Source organism: Euprymna scolopes, chromosome 1 (assembly GCF_053919585.1).
Source record: "Euprymna scolopes isolate OS-2025 chromosome 1, ASM5391958v1, whole genome shotgun sequence".
NCBI classification, from domain to species: Eukaryota; Metazoa; Mollusca; class Cephalopoda; order Sepiida; family Sepiolidae; genus Euprymna; species Euprymna scolopes.
The window spans coordinates 103,504,359-103,528,102 of NC_136482.1; the positions used below are offsets into that span (position 1 = coordinate 103,504,359).

A 23,744-nucleotide genomic window follows, 5' to 3' on the forward strand; every position below is an offset into this window, starting at 1 on the left:
TATTGATTGAGTGCATACATCAGTTACCACTGATACGTAGGTTTGTCTAAATGGGTGCTTAATTCACTAAGATGTGATAACTACTGAAAGATAAATTATTAAAGTAGAAAGCAAAGTGGAGAATAAAATAGGTGTGGGGGGGAAGGGACTCGAGCAGGTGGGGGTGTCAAGAGAACAATGTCAAATATGGAAAAGAAAACAAAACAAGGGAAAATATTTTTTCAATTCATTATATGATTTTTTTTTTTTTTTTTTTGGAGAAATTAAAATACAAACAAATCTCAGCTCTGAAAGAATTGGAAAATTGTTCATTAATATTTAAGAGAGGTTAACGTGAGGACTATTTAATCAGTGCTCAGCTGTCTAACCAGCTGAGCTAGAATTAAATAAACTCATATCAGAAGCTACAAAGTTAGCAGATAAAGATGCTGGGATGCTCCATCATAATTATAGAGGCAGATCAATTTTCTGAGCTTTGATTGATTGCTAGTCCATGAGTGGATACTTAATTATATAAATATTGTTTCAAGCAGGATTTTTCCTATTAACTGGATGGGAGTTTGTACCCTTATACCGGTAAGTGTCCATTTGATTCCACAAAAACATTGTTGGGTTTTTATTGTCAAGGAGTAATTAGAGTGTAAAAAGAAAGTCTGATTTCCATAATTTCAGAAAAATTACCAAGTTCAATGAAATACACTTGTAGAAGATCAGAGGTTACATCAACCAAAACGTGCGGATAACACTAAAAATGAGAACAATCAGAATAATTCAAATGATATGAATGATCAATCCTCATTTTAAAAATTCAGAAGCATGTTTTCAGCCAGGACTCCTGATATCTGAAAAAGGTTGCAAAGAGTAGTTACTTTTAATCATCATTTACTAGTATTTAGACTTTAGCTTCATTAGCCCATTGCTAGAAAGGCACCAATTTAAATATTTCTTTTTTAATATGCCGAAAAAGAGTGGTTTCTCTCTGAATATGCCAACAGTTGAGTGAGGATGTGAGGTGGGGTGGAAAATAAATTAATACCCCACCTCTCAAGGGTATTAATACGAATTGAACCCAGACTAGCATTTCCTTTTCTTTTTCTAAATCCTTCACCACAATTACTATTTCCATAAAGCAATATGTGATTAATTAAAGACATATGGAGTATAAATATGGAATTATAACCTTGAGCTGATCCATCTGGGAACAGAGCAAGATCATTAATCAAAAACCGTACTAAATGCAAATAAAGTAGTCAAACTTGATTTCCAGCCAGTATTTTTTAACATCCAATGAACTCCAGTTGCTGTGGCACCAACGTTTAGTTTATTTTATCAATTTTCTCATTAATTTCATTTCAAATACTACTCTGTCATTGCTCTCAAACTGACGGGTTTTATTTCAATAATTGTAGTGACCTATTTTTCTACAACACAGCCTTACAACAGAAACCCCAGGAAACTGAAAATCTAGAAAACACTAGTCAGCAAAAAAAAAAAAAAAAAAAAAAAAAAGTATATGAAAATAAAATGTCCATGTTACATAAAACAAATGCCTACTTTAAATTTTTTTTTTTTTTAATTCCATTTTCACCCCAAACAAGTGCCACCTCGATGAAAGCGCCTTGCAGTCATACAACATAACATACAAACTATAAGCACAAATTCTAAATCGTTTAAATATGATAATGTATTCTTCAGATAAAATTATTAAATGATTGTTGCTTACGGTTCTGTTGAGATGATGATTGATTATTTGTATTATTTGGACTACTGTTCTCATCTTGAGTGTTATTTTTACAATGTTTCGGTTGATGTAGCCTCCAATCTTCTTCAGATGTATCTTGTCAAACTCAAGAATCTTTCTGTCGAACTCATGAACCTGCACAGAATTTCAAACAGAACAATTTATTTAATCCATGGGCGTAACATGCTCTCATTCCACCAGTCACGACCGATTAAAAGTCCTAAGTAATTTGCAATCATGTTTTGAGTGTTTCCCATATTGAGGATTAAACCATCAACCTCCAGAAGAATGTAACTTTTACAATTGAATTTTACCAAATCCTCTATTCACTGTGTTACAGGTTCTTGTGCAAGTGGATAGAATACCTGGTAAAAATCTGAAGAATGCAAATAATTGTTGCTTATTTGTATGAATATTAACAAAAAGTGAACTTAGAAACCAAAAATAGTATTTATCAAAAATATATTTGTTAATAATATTATTCTGATGAAACATTGTATTAGCTGTTTTAAAAACGATCGCCTTTACTTATATAAAGCTAGGTAAGTGCAAAACTAAATGTAGTTCACATTACACACTTTATGCCTAACAGCTATGTTTAACAAAATTCATAATGATCGATGAATTAGTTTAAGAGTGAATCCCATGATTATAAATATACAAACATACACACATACCTAACTCTATATAAGTAGATTATGGTGGATACAAGTGCATTGGAGATTTTAGCAATTCTCTCACATCTAAAATAAGATGAGACGAGGAAGTGTGGGAAGGGCTATATTATTTTTTTACATTCTTTATTCACCTCAAACATGGCATATTGCCAATTGGACGTAACAGGCTACTATTTAGAACCATGTCTACAGGGACATTAAGTGGGAGGGTGAATAATGAGATTGTTTACATTACATTTCAATCAGTATAACCCGGGAAGCTGAAAAAAAAAGGGAGATAATTCCAAAGTCTAGCAGTTAGAGGGAAGAAAATATTAGAGTAAGAGGCTTTCTGGAATCTACGAATGACTACAGTAAAGGGGTGATCTTGCTGTTTGTCCAGGGATATTTACGTCGAGGGGGAATGGCACAATTGTTACAATTTCGTCAGAGCACATTCCAATAAAGTACTTGTAAAAGAAATACTGATATATTTTCTTTTTATTTCAATAAAAAGCTTATTTTATTTTCTTTACAATAAACAATAGTATACATTTTTTTCTTTACAACTAATAAACAATAGTATATATATATATATATTTTTTCTTTACAACTAAAACAATACTGTATTTTTTCATTACAACTAATAAACAATAGTATATAAATATTCTTTTCATTACAATTAATAAACAATAGTATATAAATATTCTTTTCTTTACAATTAATAAACAATAGTATATAAATATTCTTTTCATTACAACTAATAAACAATAGTATATAAATATTCTTTTCTTTACAATTAATAAACAATAGTATATAAATATTCTTTTCTTTACAATTAATAAACAATAGTATATATATATTCTTTTCTTTACAATTAATAAACAATAGTATATATATATTCTTTTCTTTACAATTAATAAACAATAGTATATATATTCTTTTCATTACAACTAATAAACAATAGTATATAAATATTCTTTTCTTTACAATTAATAAACAATAGTATATAAATATTCTTTTCTTTACAACTAATAAACAATAGTATATAAATATTCTTTTCTTTACAATTAATAAACAATAGTATATATATATTCTTTTCTTTACAATTAATAAACAATAGTATATATATATTCTTTTCTTTACAATTAATAAACAATAGTATATAAATATTCTTTTCATTACAACTAATAAACAATAGTATATAAATATTCTTTTCTCTACAATTAATAAACAATAGTATATAAATATTCTTTTCTTTACAATTAATAAACAATAGTATATATATATTCTTTTCTTTACAATTAATAAACAATAGTATATATATATTCTTTTCATTACAACTAATAAACAATAGTATATAAATATTCTTTTCATTACAACTAATAAACAATAGTATATAAATATTCTTTTCATTACAACTAATAAACAATAGTATATAAATATTCTTTTCATTACAACTAATAAACAATAGTATATATATATTCTTTTCTTTACAACTAATAAACAATAGTATATATATATTCTTTTCTTTACAACTAATAAACAATAGTATATATATATTCTTTTCATTACAACTAATAAACAATAGTATATATATATTCTTTTCATTACAACTAATAAACAATAGTATATAAATATTCTTTTCATTACAACTAATAAACAATAGTATATAAATATTCTTTTCATTACAACTAATAAACAATAGTATATAAATATTCTTTTCATTACAACTAATAAACAATAGTATATAAATATTCTTTTCTTTACAACTAATAAACAATAGTATATAAATATTCTTTTCTTTACAACTAATAAACAATAGTATATAAATATTCTTTTCTTTACAACTAATAAACAATAGTATATATATATTCTTTTCTTTACAACTAATAAACAATAGTATATATATATTCTTTTCATTACAACTAATAAACAATAGTATATATATATTCTTTTCTTTACAACTAATAAACAATAGTATATAAATATTCTTTTCATTACAACTAATAAACAATAGTATATAAATATTCTTTTCTTTACAACTAATAAACAATAGTATATATATATTCTTTTCTTTACAACTAATAAACAATAGTATATAAATATTCTTTTCTTTACAACTAATAAACAATAGTATATATATATTCTTTTCATTACAACTAATAAACAATAGTATATATATATTCTTTTCTTTACAACTAATAAACAATAGTATATATATATTCTTTTCATTACAACTAATAAACAATAGTATATAAATATTCTTTTCTTTACAACTAATAAACAATAGTATATATATATTCTTTTCATTACAACTAAAAAAACAATAGTATATATATATTCTTTTCATTACAACTAATAAACAATAGTATATACATATTCTTTTCATTACAACTAATAAACAATAGTATATATATATTCTTTTCTTTACAACTAATAAACAATAGTATATATATATTCTTTTCATTACAACTAATAAACAATAGTATATACATATTCTTTTCTTTACAACTAATAAACAATAGTATATATATATTCTTTTCTTTACAACTAATAAACAATAGTATATATATATTCTTTTCATTACAACTAAAAAAACAATAGTATATACATATTCTTTTCATTACAACTAATAAACAATAGTATATACATATTCTTTTCATTACAACTAATAAACAATAGTATATATATATTCTTTTCTTTACAACTAATAAACAATAGTATATATATATTCTTTTCATTACAACTAAAAAAACAATAGTATATATTCTTTTCATTACAACTAATAAACAATAGTATATAAATATTCTTTTCATTACAACTAATAAACAATAGTATATAAATATTCTTTTCTTTACAACTAATAAACAATAGTATATATATATTCTTTTCTTTACAACTAATAAACAATAGTATATATATATTCTTTTCTTTACAACTAATAAACAATAGTATATATATATTCTTTTCATTACAACTAATAAACAATAGTATATATATATTCTTTTCTTTACAACTAATAAACAATAGTATATAAATATTCTTTTCTTTACAACTAATAAACAATAGTATATAAATATTCTTTTCATTACAACTAATAAACAATAGTATATATATATTCTTTTCATTACAACTAATAAACAATAGTATATAAATATTCTTTTCATTACAACTAATAAACAATAGTATATAAATATTCTTTTCATTACAACTAATAAACAATAGTATATATATATTCTTTTCATTACAACAAATGAACAATAGTATATAAATATTCTTTTCATTACAACTAATAAACAATAGTATATAAATATTCTTTTCTTTACAACTAATAAACAATAGTATATAAATATTCTTTTCTTTACAACTAATAAACAATAGTATATATATATTCTTTTCTTTACAACTAATAAACAATAGTATATATATATTCTTTTCATTACAACTAATAAACAATAGTATATATATATTCTTTTCTTTACAACTAATAAACAATAGTATATAAATATTCTTTTCTTTACAACTAATAAACAATAGTATATATATATTCTTTTCTTTACAACTAATAAACAATAGTATATATATATTCTTTTCTTTACAACTAATAAACAATAGTATATATATATTCTTTTCATTACAACTAATAAACAATAGTATATATATATTCTTTTCTTTACAACTAATAAACAATAGTATATATATATTCTTTTCATTACAACTAATAAACAATAGTATATATATATTCTTTTCATTACAACTAATAAACAATAGTATATATATATTCTTTTCTTTACAACTAATAAACAATAGTATATATATATTCTTTTCATTACAACTAATAAACAATAGTATATATATATTCTTTTCTTTACAACTAATAAACAATAGTATATAAATATTCTTTTCTTTACAACTAATAAACAATAGTATATATATATTCTTTTCATTACAACTAATAAACAATAGTATATATATATTCTTTTCTTTACAACTAATAAACAATAGTATATATATATTCTTTTCATTACAACTAATAAACAATAGTATATAAATATTCTTTTCTTTACAACTAATAAACAATAGTATATATATATTCTTTTCATTACAACTAATAAACAATAGTATATATATATTCTTTTCATTACAACTAATAAACAATAGTATATACATATTCTTTTCATTACAACTAATAAACAATAGTATATATATATTCTTTTCTTTACAACTAATAAACAATAGTATATATATATTCTTTTCATTACAACTAATAAACAATAGTATATATATATTCTTTTCATTACAACTAATAAACAATAGTATATACATATTCTTTTCTTTACAACTAATAAACAATAGTATATATATATTCTTTTCTTTACAACTAATAAACAATAGTATATATATATTCTTTTCATTACAACTAAAAAAACAATAGTATATACATATTCTTTTCATTACAACTAATAAACAATAGTATATACATATTCTTTTCATTACAACTAATAAACAATAGTATATATATATTCTTTTCTTTACAACTAATAAACAATAGTATATATATATTCTTTTCATTACAACTAAAAAAACAATAGTATATATTCTTTTCATTACAACTAATAAACAATAGTATATAAATATTCTTTTCATTACAACTAATAAACAATAGTATATAAATATTCTTTTCTTTACAACTAATAAACAATAGTATATATATATTCTTTTCTTTACAACTAATAAACAATAGTATATATATATATTCTTTTCTTTACAACTAATAAACAATAGTATATATATATTCTTTTCATTACAACTAATAAACAATAGTATATATATATTCTTTTCTTTACAACTAATAAACAATAGTATATAAATATTCTTTTCTTTACAACTAATAAACAATAGTATATAAATATTCTTTTCATTACAACTAATAAACAATAGTATATATATATTCTTTTCATTACAACTAATAAACAATAGTATATAAATATTCTTTTCATTACAACTAATAAACAATAGTATATAAATATTCTTTTCATTACAACTAATAAACAATAGTATATATATATTCTTTTCATTACAACTAATAAACAATAGTATATAAATATTCTTTTCATTACAACTAATAAACAATAGTATATAAATATTCTTTTCTTTACAACTAATAAACAATAGTATACAAATATTCTTTTCTTTACAACTAATAAACAATAGTATATATATATTCTTTTCTTTACAACTAATAAACAATAGTATATATATATTCTTTTCATTACAACTAATAAACAATAGTATATATATATTCTTTTCTTTACAACTAATAAACAATAGTATATAAATATTCTTTTCTTTACAACTAATAAACAATAGTATATATATATTCTTTTCTTTACAACTAATAAACAATAGTATATATATATTCTTTTCTTTACAACTAATAAACAATAGTATATATATATTCTTTTCATTACAACTAATAAACAATAGTATATATATATTCTTTTCTTTACAACTAATAAACAATAGTATATATATATTCTTTTCATTACAACTAATAAACAATAGTATATATATATTCTTTTCATTACAACTAATAAACAATAGTATATATATATTCTTTTCTTTACAACTAATAAACAATAGTATATATATATTCTTTTCATTACAATTAATAAACAATAGTATATATATATTCTTTTCATTACAATTAATAAACAATAGTATATATATATATATATATATATATATATATATATATATATATATATATATATATTATAACCGTTAAGTGTTGTTTCATGTTTTTTTTTAAATGACACCTTTCCTGCTTATACACAAATAAATGACTACTTCAAAACAGCATGGCATATGTTTATTTTCCAAGTAATCAGAAATTATCGATTTGTCTACTTTTTTTTTTTTTAAAGTGAAAGAAAAAGTGAAAGGAACAGAAAAAAAAGAAGCAATTGTTCCTACCACCTTCTCCATAGACTAATAATATTTAGAAAATCATTTTACCTTGAAAATCTCTCATGTATCCACGTTTATCATCGGTTTATTAGTAATGTATTCCAGGCGGTTCAAAATATAAATGGAAATCTTACCTGAAAAAGAAAAAGCAAAAACTGTTTACTCAAAAAATAAAGCAACAACAAATAGACACGAACATTATCTACATTTTAAGTGAACATGTTTTGTCTGTTGGCCACATATAGACAACAAAACTACTAGCCATTATGACATCAAATTTGGCATGAAGCACCTCTGAGATGCTGGATGTGTCACAGAAGTAAAAAATGGAATTACTACTCTACAATCGCTAAAAACATTGAACACTTAATCTATAGATCCATAAAAGTGAGATTGTGTGTGTGTGAAGACACTTCTCAACCTATATACTCAATGAATTTTTGATCCACAGACTTGAAATTTGGAACATGGGGTATTCAAACATGTGGAAAACTTTAATTGGTTTTCATCCGGAAAAAGAGCTGCTAAGGAGTCAAAGTAAACAATTGGTACTTGGAGGTCATCCGATTTTTTTTTCAATTGTTCCACGAGGTTTGAAAACACTTTTTAAAGATCAAGCTGGTTTAATTGTTATCATACTTGACTCACTGTCTTTAGGTTTTGGTTTCGATCTCAGCTCAAGTATTTTGTTTTTTTACTTACAAAAAGTGAACTAAAAAAAACAATACTCGCATGTAAATGGCTGTTTCTTTCCGTTTTGCTTACTTCATTTTTTTTGTTTTTTTTTAAGAATTTTAACGTTACGTTTAATACCAGGCAACGCCAGGTACATCTAATAGATCATAAAAACAGAATGGCACTAAATTTGTTATGTTATATATATCTCAACATTAAAATACTATGTATTATTTGGATTATTCCGACTCCTGTTCTCATCTTGAGTGTTATTCTTACAACGTTTCAGCAAATGTAACCATCATCTTTCTTCGGCTATCGAGCTCTGGAATGCGCATGGAATTTCAAATGAAACTATTTAATCCACAAGAGCAGCATGCTTCCATTCTGTGAATTGTGATTGGCTACAGGTCTTAAGTAATTCACAATTGTATTTTTAGTATAACCAACACTAAAGATTGAACTTTCAACCTCTAGAAGAGTGTCACTTAACTGAATTTTTACTCCAATCTCCAACAATAGAAACACTGATAGCTACATTGGACACACGACCAACACATTGCCCAGACGATTAACCCTACACCTTTCAGATACAAGCTCGATTTGTCAACACAAAACAACATGGCTGCCCACATTCCCAATTTTGAAAAATCCTGGTTGAAAACACGAAAATCGTAAAAAACGTAAGACTAAAAGTACTGGAAGCACTGTATATAAGAACTAAACAGCCAAAAATTAATGTAAATTTTGAAAACTAGTAACATTTTAAAGAGCCTGGGTACGTAACCATCCAATATATATATATATATATATATATATATATATATACATGGTGTCCAAAAAGTCACTGAAAGGTTTGGAACTTATACATTCTTTGACATTGCCATAGCAAGAGATAATATGCGAAGTTGAGGATGGGCAACGTTTTTTTTTTCATAAATTATTTTTCATAAATATTGTTTGAATTTTGCATCTTTTTTAAATTTCCCAATGTCTTAGTCAGATTGTCTTTAAATTGCAGAAAGATATAAAAAAAAAAAAAATAAAGAATTTATTTAAGTTCAAACCCCTTCAGTGACTTGTTGGACACCCTATATATATATATATATATATATATATATATATATATATGTTTTTTTATTTATTTATTAATTTATAAATTTAAATTACAACTAAATTTCATACCATTTTGTAAATTACACTTTTAAACCATTGTACATTTATTTTAGTCACGTTCTTAGCGCGTTAAAACAAAATATAAGATTAAAGTAACAAATTTTAAAAATAAAATAAAAAACAAGACAAAGAAAAACGAAGACCAAAAACGAGAGAGAGAGAGAGAGAGAGAGAGAGAGAGAGAGAGAGAGAGAGAGACGGATAGATCAGCGCATGCGAGAAAGACCGAGACAGAGACAAGAGTGCATGCACGAGAGAGAGAGAGAAAGAGAGAGAGAGAAAGAGAGAGAGAGAGAGAAGAGAGAGAGAGAAGAGAGAGAGAAGAGAGAGAGAGAACAGAGAGAGAGAGAACAGAGAGAGAGAACAGAGAGAGAGAGAGAGAACAGAGAGAGAGAACAGAGAGAGAGAGAACAGAGAGAGAGAGAGAGAGAACAGAGAGAGAGAACAGAGAGAGAGAGAACAGAGAGAGAGAAAACAGAGAGAGAGAACAGTGAGAGAGAGAGAGAACAGTGAGAGAGAGAGAGTGAGAGAGAGAGAGAACAGTGAGAGAGAGAGAACAGTGAGAGAGAGAGAACAGTGAGAGAGAGAGAACAGTGAGAGAGAGAGAACAGTGAGAGAGAGAGAACAGTGAGAGAGAGAGAGAACAGTGAGAGAGAGAGAACAGTGAGAGAGAGAACAGTGAGAGAACAGTGAGAGAGAGAGAACAGTGAGAGAGAGAAAGAGAGAAGAGCTAGAGAGGTAGTGCAAGTCACACTTCACGGGATCATTCGTACGCCACAAATACACAAAGTAATCTTAGAAATACCACGACAGGAGACTGAGTATAGAAATTCCATGGAGTTATAAAAGATAGATAGGTAGGTAGAAAGAAACAAATAAATGCAAAAGTTTATAAAGACGTTGAGTAAGTCACTCCACGGGATTACTTACGTCATGCTATGCATGAGTATTCATTGATCTAAAAATAAACGTCAGAAGCATTGGTTGATCGCATTTAAATGGGTAAGAAACATCTACGTATACAAATAAATAACAGCCATATGTAAATAATGGAGGTAAAAAAACACACCATCATATCCGGTTAAAAATCTGTTATACATGCCGACATGTATTGGAAGGCTTTTAAAAAATTACTACCGAGCTGACCTATCTTTGTTAGTGTCTTTGCGCCTCTTTTCTCCCAAATCCATTCCTCCCATATTTTTCTTGGCCTTTCCACGCGACCTTACTCCCTTAACTGTTCTACATCTACTACTAAATCAAGTACCCTCATCCACTTTTTCAATGTGATTAAATTAATAAAGTCTCATTTTTGCCCACATCTTATACTGTCCTTTGAGATCATAAGATCTAAGGCTATCTTTTAGACTTACATTACACGTCCATTCTATCGTTTTCATATCATTTCTCTCCATGCAATGCATCTCTTTAACTCTCATTAGACATTAAATAAGATATACACTATTATCAAAAATGGATAAAATCCAGAGATATGAAATTAAAATTGAGGCGAAGAGATCTAGAGGCTCGACGTTTCGCCCGTCCTATGCAAGCTTTCTCAAGATTGACCAGCCTTCTTGAAAAAGCCCACTGAGACAGACGAACGTCGAGCCTCTAGGCCTCTCCGCCTCCATTTTAATTTCATATATGTGTGTGTGTGTGTGTGTGTGTGTAAGGCGTATAGGTCGAGACAGTAGAAATAGCACTGTTGATGAGAACAATATTCTGAATAAAAGCAATATTTCGACCAAAAATAAATAAATAAATAATAATTCAGGCAAAAAAAAAAAAAAAAAAAAATTCAGGCAAAAAAAAAAAATAAAATAAATAAATAAATAAAAAAATAAAAATGAAATAGTTTGTTTTTTTTTCTCTTGAAAACTAAACTGAGAAACACGCTGGAAAAAAGAACTGAACATTGAGGCGTTACAAAAAAAAAGTCTTAGCAAAATCTATTTTCTAAAATCATATTTTCTCACATTTAGATAGAACGAAAAAAAAAAATCAGTAGGTATCCCCAGGTGATGCAATACAAATGGCAAGACATAAGAAATTAAACGAATATTCCCATACTAATATATGCAAAGCTATAAATAGGAATAAGTTGATAAGGAAAGAGAAGGAAAAAAATTAACACTTCCTCATTCAACATTTTCCACCAATCATAAGCAAGGTTCAAACTCACATCCTTTACACTAACAATCCGTGGACTTGCCACACTACTTTTAACTTTTTGCATATTTAATCTGGCTGTTCGATAAATATTCTTTTTAAGAAAGTTTTGTAACTAAAACAAAAGCAAACTTTTTCCTCTATTTAGTTTATTTGCTTCTTCTTATCATACACATCCTTTTTTTTTTTTTTTTACAAAGGCATCACCACATTATCAAGGCCCAGAGGCCACTCAAGGATAAGGGTTAAAGAGTGTACAGTAGAAATTGGTCAATATAGTAATCATTAGTAATGAAAATTTGGTAAATTTAATAACTTATATGGAACGGCTCATCAAGAACTTATTTACTTTAGACTTGAACACAACCATATTGTAGTCAGCCGGAAAGCAGGAAAACGGAAGACAATTCCACAGGCGTGCAGTTCTAAGAAAGAAGCTTTGTTCATGGAATCTACGTTTAGGTTTAGGCACAGATAAAGAGTGGGGGAAATTATTGATAGTGTTTACAGCTAGACGAGTGTTTCTTGTGAAAGTTTGGAGAGGGGGGACCATAGATTGAAGTTCAGTTGAACACTTTCCATGAAAATAACGATACATCAGAGACAAACTCGCAACATCTCTTCTGTGAGATAGAGGTTGCAAGGAGGAGAAAAGGACATCTCCTACGAGGCTACGAAGTCTATTTTGAACTCTATCAAGGCAGGACAAGTCCTTTCTAGCAGCTCCTGCCCAGATGTGGCAACAGTATTCCATCCTTGGACGTACCTGGCTCTTATATAGGTAGAGAATAGCATCAGCAGTGAGATATCTACTGGATCGATAGAAAGATCCCACCATTTTTCCAGCGGCCTTGGCAACAGATTTGATATACGTGTTCCATTTAAGATCAGGAGTAATGGTCAAGCCCAGAAGCTTGTCAAAACTTGAGGCCTCCTGAAGACGAGAGACATTCATTTCAATTGATGACAAATGTGAATTAGAATGTTGATGATGTAAAGAGAGAAGCTTGGTTTTAGATGCATTAAAAGTAACCAGCCACTCCTTTCCCCATTGTACTACGTGCTCAAGATCAGAGGAGAGAGAATTGGAGAGAACTTGGTCGTTTACTGTCTTAGATGTGCTACCATAAATGGTAGTGTCGTCAGCATAAATGTCTACAAATGATGTAAGGATATGATTTGGAAGATCATTAATGTAGATCAGGAAAAGAGTTGGGCCCAGGATGGATCCCTGAGGGACACCGGCATTAATACTGTGAGCTTCTGATTTTTGCCCCTCAACTACTACTCTTATGAACCTATCAGAAAGAAATGATTTAATAATTGAGAAGACTTTTCCAGCTATACCATAGCTAGCGATCTTATGAAGTAAACCTTTATGCCATACCCTATCAAAGGCTTTAGATATGTCAAGAGCAATTGCCCTAGAAAGATTGCCACCGTCGAGAGATTTGCTAATCCTATGCGATATAACTGTAAGCACATCTGCTGTAGATCTAGCAGAACGGAAACCATATTGAGTGTCACTAAGAAGGTTATTTTTGTTGAGATGTTTGATTACTTCTGTATTTAACACTGATTCTAGCAACTTACTCATGACGCACAGGAGACTTATTGGCCTGTACTGAGAGGGGGATGAGCGATCACCTGAATTCTTAAATACAGGGCATACTGATGAGATTTTCCAGGGAGATGGGAAACTATTCTCCTTAAGACAACGTTTAAACAGTTTTGTAAGTATGGGCGCTAATTCAGGTTGAAGTTTTTTGAGTACTATAATTGGAATACCATCAGGGCCAGTTGCTTTACTCGAATCAAGGTTTTTGATTAGCTTCGCAACATCACGTACAGATATACGTATATCACATAGCGTGTTTTCTGATACAGGAGGAAATATTGGGGGTTGGCGGTCTTGGTCGCAAAGGGTAGAATTAGCTGCAAAGTTCTTGACAAAGAGTTTGGCTTTGTCTGATGCTGACGAGATTACCTCAGGTCCATTGATAATAGTTGGGATGGAGCACACGCTTCTGTTCAGGATTCTGTTTGCTATTTGCCAAAACTGGTGGGAACCAAGCCGCTGCTCAGCTACTTTGGACTTAACAGATTGAGCATACAACACTCTTGCGTTCCTTATTACTTTCTTACAATGGATATTTATTCCTTTAAAACAAATTTTCACATGATAATATGTGTTTGCATGGCTTTCGCCTATATACCTTATTCTTTGTGATCTAAAAAAAAAAAAAAAAAAAAGAAAAAAGAGGAACAGACATATTTTTTAACCCAAGAGTTTTTCTTTGTTACTCTGGTTCAGTTTTTATTTTCAATTTTACAACTTTACTATGCACCAAAAGACAATCCCTTCTCAAAATTGTCTGCACCTAAAACAGAATTTCTATGAAGACAGTTTCTTTCTAAGGACTTCTTATCTGTAGAACACATTGCCATGAAACTGTTTCCCTGCAGATTACAATATGATCGTATTCACATCTTATGTCAAAAGATACTTCTTGAGCTGTCTTTACTAATTAAATTTTATCCATTCAGAACATTTTTTTTAATTGTCTAATGGTGTTTTTGTCATCTTATTGAAAATCTTATTAACCTCTCCAGTGGCTTCTAATTTTCGTAAGTTGTTATTCATTAGCATGTATATATACGTACAGAATAGTTAAAAATATTGTAAAAGTGGTCGACCATAGTCAAGAGCGATCCAAAGGCTCCCCTGAAATTTGCTACTATACCGATGTGTAAGCGAGCACACCATTCCTTTCCCTTGATCGTCACCTTATAATACAGACTGTTTAAGTCGGGCGGGTCAAATACTATTTTTAAGTCTTTGATATGATTTGACAGAGGATCGAACCCTGGTCTCCCAGCTAATTAACACTTATGCCAAATAGGTCAATTCTAGCTTAAACATTTTCAATTTCCTATCTATCTACTTTATCAGTCATTCTAACTTGTTAAGTTTGCTGAATCAAGTATGCAATTTTCAAAACGTCAACAGATCCTATATATATATATATATATATACTAGCCTGGGTGCCTGGCGTTTCCCGCGTGTTTGGAGGTGTGTGTTGAGCAAAAAAAAAAAAAAGGTGTCAGGCAGGCTCAAAATCGTGACACGAAGGTGGAAAAGAAAGTGAAAGAAAATCTGATGTCTTAGCCGATGTCTATGAGGCGACCGAAAGTCAAAAGCGTTGAAATTAACCGAAGTCAATCCAATGGTGACTAGGGCTTGCTAAAATGTCGGCAAAAAAAAAAAAAATGACCCCTTCTTGTACAAAACGGCCAAGTTTAGAGTGAAGAATTAATGTTTTTGGCCAATTTTTCGATATTTGTTGTCTGAGACATCAAGTTTCAAAATGATACCGATCGTGTCAGGATCTGTCACCTTTGTTGAAAATTTTTGCGAGACATACATTTAAATAGACAAGATTTATATTGGAGGCTTTTGTTTTTTTTTTTGTTTTTTGGTGGGGGGAGATAAACAAAGATGTCACGTCAACTATAAACAAATTATTGGTACTTAAAAATAACATGATTGACAGTGTACATTGAAGAGAATGATAATAATAACAACAACAGCTACACAGACAATTCATAAGGGTGAAAAAAAAAGATGAGACTAACAAAAAAATTTGAACATGGCTACAAAAACGAAACTTAAACAGGGAAACTGAATCATTAATAACAGCTGCATAAGATAATACAGTTAGAACTAACCACAGCAAAGCAAGAATATAACAGAACACAAGAAAAAACAAATGAAGCCTATGGACAAAGAGACGAAACAATAAATGACACAAAGCAAATGTAGCAAACCAGTTCAAAAAGAATATAAAAATACACACGATTAAGTGGAGACGGCAGTACACTGGGAATTATACGGACAACTGCATGTTGAACACTCAGAATAATAGTACCAGCACAAACCGGCAGCAAAACTAGAAAATGAAAGTCACAAAATCCTATGGGATATGGATATACACACAGATAAACCCACCCAAGTAAGAAGACTGGGTGTCAATAGTTAACAAAAAGGGAAAAGTTCTGCCAAATTGTAGATTTTACTGTTCAGCAGTCAACAGAGTGAAGATCAAGGAGATAGAAAAGTGGAGCAAATACATGGAACTGGTCAGAGAACTCAAAGATATATGTAATATGAAGAAAGTTAAGATAACACCAATAATAGTAGGAGCACTAGGAACAATACTGAAAAACTTTGAAAAAAAGAATGGTAAAGATTGGAATCAGAGGGATGGCCGAGAAGATACAATGGATAGCAATAATAAAAACGGCTGAAATATTAAGGAAAACCCTTGAACGCGAAGATTAATATGCATGATCCACAGGCGCTAACTGGACATACAGAAATTGTCGCAGAGATAAAACACAAAGAATCATGGAAACTGTAAATGCAGAAGTGTAAGTTTGCCTCCCCCCAGCTTTTTTAGTGTCACCATAAACTGGTGTCACACCAAATAAGTGAGGAGGGTCAAGGAGGATGAAAAGACCGGGGAGGGAAGACACTAACCATATCTCTGCTAGATGAGAGTGAAGAGGACCGAGACCTTGGGGAGGCTTATTGACACCCACATTTCAGTAATTACCAATGGTTGCTACCAACAAAAAAATCAATGGTAAACGGCTAATTAGATAATGCAAAATAATTTTCAAAGGTTATCAAAAGAGGTGGTGAGTACTGTAAAACTGGGGAAACTTGTTTTCACTCAGACTCCAGCAAATATCACAGGTTGTTCTCAAAGAGAAATCTTTGATAGTGACCTGTGTGAAAACTCGTGAGTAATAAAAAAAAAATCTCTTTGCACTTCAGGCATAATCTTACATAAAGATACTGGACATGTGTAAACTAGCACATGTGCTAGAGAACATACCTTTACTTCTTTACATCTAAAGATTTGCAGTGCAATGGTGGCATGTACACAGGAAATCGGGGTTAGGTGTTCAGGCTATGCACTTGAAGGTCACCTCGACCTGCTGTTGCTGTAAACAAGCATGACGTCACACAAGAAAGTGAGTAAGAGAACTAGTGAGTTTGTTGGGTAGTTTTGAGCAAATAGCACATGTAAAGATATAACTTAAGAATCGATCATAATTTATGGGGCCAAAGGCTTCAAATGTCTGTAGCCCAAGAATACCTTCTGCCGCTAGCAGAAAAGAAGGCAATATAAACAGTTTAATAAATTTTAACATATTCTATTTTCCTTGATTGTTGTAAGACTTTGTTCCAGACAAGAATGCATCCCTACCTAGTGAAAACGATTGTGAATGAATTGCCTCAGTCACAGGAGGAACGGTTATGATTTATTGTGCTGTTAGGATTTGTTGATTTGCATCCAATAGGGAATGCATATTATCTGATCGTGACATACAACACATTAGCCTACTCTTTGAGAGGAGATATATGTAACAGTGAGGGCCTAGTATATATATATATATATATATATATATATATATATATATATATATATATATATAGCAGCGCCTATAATATAAGAAACGGAAACAACAAAGACAAATATGTGTACTTAAAAAAATAAATAAATAATTAGCAATAAAAGTTTTACCGAATAAAGATTAGGGTGTAATTCATAAATATTGTACAAAGTTACAAAATTTCACATAATAGTTTTCTTAAAAATAAAAAACAGAACAAAGAAAATCAACTACTGACCCAAAGTTAAGGAACGATCTTGTTAATACTTGATGGTGAACAAAATAACAAAATTTAATATTCGGTAAATATTCCTCTTATGTTCAATGACTTCTAAACCACATGATTTAATTCCTTGCAAAAATCAGGAGCAATTCCTCTTATTCGTTTTTCATAACTCCCATAAGTGTTCCCGATTTTTGGGAGGAGTTTATTTCCTGAACCCTTTCTCCAATTATCTTCCAACATTTTCCATTAGATTCAGATTGGGGCTCTAGGCTATACACTTCATTTAATCGATTTCTTCTCTAAATAAAACCATCACTTTCTGAGCATTGTGACAAGGTGTATTGTCCTGCATGAAAACAGGAATCTTAAAGATTATGGTGTAATCTTTGTACCATATGATGCTGAAAAAACCCCCCAACCTTTTGTAAATCTTAGCATTGATATTGTCATGTATGCAGATGATGGGATCAATTCCTGCAGATGAAATCATTCTCCACGCCATCACACTGTCACCAAACTTAACGCTTTTCTCAACACATTGAGAAGACAGTCTTTCCCCTGTTCTACAGCGAACACAAGTTTTGCACTCAGAACCAAATAAATTAAATTTGGACTCGTCACTGACATGTTCGCCTGCATACCCCAGGTGTGCCCTCTGATTTAGCTTTGAAATAAGAGACTGCAAAGCTGGAATATGAGCATGTAATCCTGCATTTTTAACCTGCGAGCAACCGTTTTCTCTGAGATCTTATCTATCCCTTCATTAAATTTACGGGCAATTGATGTAGAACTTTCTGAACAGTTTTTTCTTGTAGACATTCTAACAATTCTTCAATCTTACCTTTACGATAATTTTGAAAGTCTGCCGGTTTTTGATTATGCATATAACATTTTATCGAGTTTAGACTTGCTAATTACACAATAAACGGCACTTAGATCTATGAACAGTATCAAAAATTTCTGAAATTGAGTTTTTTTTCTTAACAATTAGTAATAATTAGGTTTTTTCTTTTCTTCTTTAAAAAGAGTGTTTTACATGTAGAATTTGCCATATTGCTTAAAAGTAGAATTCTAATGATGAATTAACTTTTACTTATTGCTGGGAAGCTCCATCAAGTTTTCTTAATGTAAATTAAGTTTTTGAAAATTATTAACATCGTTCCTTAACTTTTGATGAGTAGTTTATTTTCTTTGTTCTATTTAATCTTTATTAAAAATAAACACACACACAAAAAAAAAAAACGATTATTTAAGGTCTAGTAACTTTACACCTGAATTTTTCTTTAGTAAAAATTTCTTTGCTAATAATACATTACTTTTGAAGTACTAAACATTTATGTTGTTGTTTCTGTTCTTTATATTAAGACAGCTACTCTCTCTATATACACATATATATATATATATGTAATGAATGAATGACAAAAGCCTATATTTCAAAGTTCATGATGTTAACCATCTTACAATTTATTTCTTTAATTCAGTTAACATTTACAATTCTTGACAGTATCTGTTTTGTAGCACAAAATCATTCACTGAATTATTATATCGATCAGTGAAATAGATTCACTGATTGATATGATAAGTGATTGATTTTGTGCTATGAAACAGATACTATCAAGAATTGTAAATGTTAACTGAATTAAAGGAATAAATTGTAAGATGATCAACATCATGAACTTTGGAATATAGACTTGTCGTTCATTCATTATATTGCACTGTAATTATATTGAGCTTCGTAAATAAGGATTGGTATATATTATAAGGATATATATATATATATATATATATATATATATATATATATATATATATATATATATACACACACACACACACATACATACATACACTAGCATTTCAGCCCGGTGTTGCCAGAGTGTTTGGAAGCGTATGTTGAGCAAAAAAAAAAAAAAAATGTGGTAGTAGGAAAGCAGGCTCAAACTCGTACCACGAAGGAGGAAAAGAATGGGGAAAAAACCCCTGACGTCTTTGCTGTTACGATCACCACCAAACCGGAAGTGACTTATGTTTAAATTAAGGCTAGACCTCTAACCCTGCAGAAAAGTGCCCAGTTGAAGGTGAAGATATTAATGTTTTTAGCCAATTTTTCGAAATCTGTAGTCTGAAAGGTCGAACTTAAAAACGATACTGATCTTGGTAAAATCCATCGCCTCTGTCGAAAGTTTTAGACAGACATGCAAACATACATACATACATTTATATATTGGTAACAAAAATTATTTTGACCCAAACCGATTAAAAAGCTTGCCCTATCTCTGAATATACTTTATGTAAAATTTCAAATGTTTATACCTGAAATTGTCTGAGTAATTTGGTAGAGACCGTAGAGGTCAAATTTTTTTTTAACTTTGACCCCCATTATGACCCCTTAACATTTGTTTTGGGCTCAAATCAAGTTATTAAGTTAGATCCATGTCCAAGGAACCTATATCCAAAATTTCAAGTGTGTAGACCCAAACTTGTTGGAGGAGTTTGGTAGAGTTCTCAAAGGTTAAAGCGTTAAACTTTGACCCCTTAACAGTCAAATTATGTCCGAAAACCGATCACAAAGATTTTCCCAAATCTCAGTATCCTGTATATCAAATTTCGAGTTTGTAGACTTGAAATTGACAGTCATTGCATAGAGAAATGTACACAGACACACACATTATATATATATATATAGATATATATATATATATATATAGTATATTTATACAAACATTATTGGCTACATAGGTGCATATATGTTTCTGCTGCAACTCCTTCAGAGAAGCAGCATCTTCAGGCCAGATATTTCTGTAAATGTTGCTTCTCTAAAGGAATTGCATTAAAAACATTTATGCACATATGTAGGCAATAATAGTTATATTTATTAATATATATTGTAAATATAAATAAATTTATAATATATATTAATATAAATAAATACACTATAATTATGCTCTGCTTGTCACTGCGCCCTTTTTGGTAAACAGAGTGTCAATGGATTTACATTTATGAAACAATGATACAATCATTATACACACACACGCATTTATTGAGGGAATTAGACCGACAGTCTAAAGAGCGGAGTTTATTTTAATGTATTAGTAAATGCATTAATGCAATTAAAAGAAAACAGTGCTCGTTGTAATGTAGATATATAATAAGCTCGATATGCATAGATATCCTAGAGCTATTTTAATATTGAGTAAAATGATTCATAATTTAAATATGTTTCAAAAGGAAAAACAAACAAAATCAATATACAGACAATTGCAACCAATTATTTATAATAAATAAAAATACAAAAAATAGATTCTATTTCAAGATAAAAATTCTCAAAAAATGTATTCTTTAATAAAGAAGTTGAAACAAACGTTTTTTGTAATCAAATAACATACAAACAAAATATTAAAATAAAGTCTAATCTTGTTTTTATCAAAAGATCTTTCAAAAAAGTTGATTTTTTCAGAGAACTTCTATAAAACGCACTTTGGAAAGTTCATCTTTTTGCAGTTTATCTATAGTAAAATAAGGAAAAGTGTAAAGAAAAAATACGACAACAAAAAGTAAAACAAAAGGAAAATAAAATATAAAGGAAAGAAAAAAGAAACGAGAGAAAGAAAAAAGAAACGAGAGAAAGAAAAAAGAAACGAGAGAAAGAAAAAAGAAACGAGAGAAAGAAAAAAGAAACGAGAGAAAGAAAAAAGAAACGAGAGAAAGAAAAAAGAAACGAGAGAAAGAAAAAAGAAACGAGAGAAAGAAAAAAGAAACGAGAGAAAGAAAAAATAAACGAGAGAAAGAAAAAATAAACGAGAGAAAGAAAAAAAAACGAGAGAAAGAAAAAAAAACGAGAGAAAGAAAAAAAAACGAGAAAGAAAAAAAAAACGAGAGAAAGAAAAAAAAAACGAGAGAAAGAAAAAAACGAGAGAAAGAAAAAAACGAGAGAAAGAAAAAAACGAGAGAAAGAAAAAAACGAGAGAAAGAAAAAAACGAGAGAAAGAAAAAAAACGAGAGAAAGAAAAAAAACGAGAGAAAGAAAAAAACGAGAGAAAGAAAAAAAACGAGAGAAAGAAAAAAAACGAGAGAAAGAAAAAAACGAGAGAAAGAAAAAAAAACGAGAGAAAGAAAAAAAAACGAGAGAAAGAAAAAAGAAACGAGAGAAAGAAAAAAAACGAGAGAAAGAAAAAAAACGAGAGAAAGAAAAAAAACGAGAGAAAGAAAAAAAAACGAGAGAAAGAAAAAAAACGAGAGAAAGAAAAAAAAACGAGAGAAAGAAAAAAAACGAGAGAAGAAAAAAACGAGAGAAGAAAAAAACGAGAGAAAGAAAAAAAACGAGAGAAAGAAAAAAACGAGAGAAAGAAAAAAACGAGAGAAAGAAAAAAACGAGAGAAAGAAAAAAAAATGAGAGAAAGAAAAAAAAACGAGAAAAAAAAATCGAGAAAAAAAAATCGAGAGAAAGAAAAAATCGAAAGAAAGAAAAAAAAACGAGAGAAAGAAAACGAGAGAAAGAAAAAAAACGAGAAAGAAAAAAAACAAGAAAAAAAACGAGAAAGAAAAACGAGAGAAAGAAAAAACAAACAAGAAAAGAGAAACGAGAGAAAGAAAAAAGAAACGAGAGAAAGAAAAAAAGAAACGAGAGAAAGAAAAAAAGAAACGAGAGAAAGAAAAAAAGAAACGAGAGAAAGAAAAAAGAAACGAAAGAAAGAAAAAAGAAACGAAAGAAAGAAAAAGAAACGAGAGAAAGAAACGAGAGAAAGAAAAAAGAAACGAGAAAAAGAGAAACGAGAAAAAGAGAAACGAGAAAAAGAGAAACGAGAAAATGAGAAACGAGAAAAAGAGAAACGAGAAAGAAAAGAAACGAGAAAAAAGAAATGCAAAAGGAAATATGAAAAAGGAAAATATGAGAAAGGAAAGAAATGAGGAAAATAAAAAGAAAAAAGCCTTTATTATAATGTAAGAATAGGTTAGATCTGAAATTTACAATAATTTAAATGTGTAAATATGTAATCTAAAAATTGTTGCAGACTTTTCAGAAGAGCGTGTCAAAAGCTCTCTGACCAGAGAAGAACACTGTATAGAAATTGCCAGCTTTCACCTAATTGACTCCAGAAAAACAATACCAAAGGAGAAAAGCAACTTTTAAACATATACAGTTCAACATTTGACAAAATATGAATATTAGATTTAAATTTAAAAAGTTCATGAAAACCTTTTCAAATTGGGTCATGGAGAAGTTTCATCAGATGTGCTGCTAATTGAGTTAACTCAAGTTATTTCCTCACATATGATGGAGCAGTGCTTATAGAGTCAAATAAATTCACAATGATTCCTGCTGTGGCACATGGTGATGCTAATTAGTCAACAGCATTCGGTTAGAGTACAAATATATCAAGAAGATCAGCATATTTTGATCGTTAGCTAATGTCGAAAACACTTTTTACTAATTTTTTTTTATATTTATTTCATTTCTTTTATTTTTGATTTGTTAAATTATTAACGTTTCTTTTGGTTTTTGTGATGAAAGTTCTTTATTCACCATACTATGAATCAGCTATTTTTCCAGATAAAAATCTTTGTTTCCTATCGGTTTGAACATGACTGACAGAAAATTAAGGATTTGTCCCCATTTGTTAAAAGAGTTTAAACCGAGCACAAACGCATTCACCATTTTTCA

At 29.1% G+C, this 23,744-nt stretch overlaps 1 protein-coding gene across 3 annotated transcripts in view; it reads right to left on the reverse strand.

Moving 5' to 3' along the window:
• The window catches only part of LOC145262964 (CUE domain-containing protein 1-like), a 399,693-nt gene that overhangs the window by 241,587 nt on the left and 134,362 nt on the right, over positions 1-23,744 (reverse strand). Inside the window, exon 1 of one of the 3 annotated variants that reach the window (XM_080119974.1) lies at positions 8,419-8,504. The exons of the other annotated variants lie outside the window; for them this stretch is intronic. The gene's annotated coding sequence lies outside the window, so the exon portion shown is untranslated. Of the gene's footprint in view, positions 1-8,418; positions 8,505-23,744 lie in introns of those variants that run through there. 3 annotated transcript variants of the gene reach the window in all.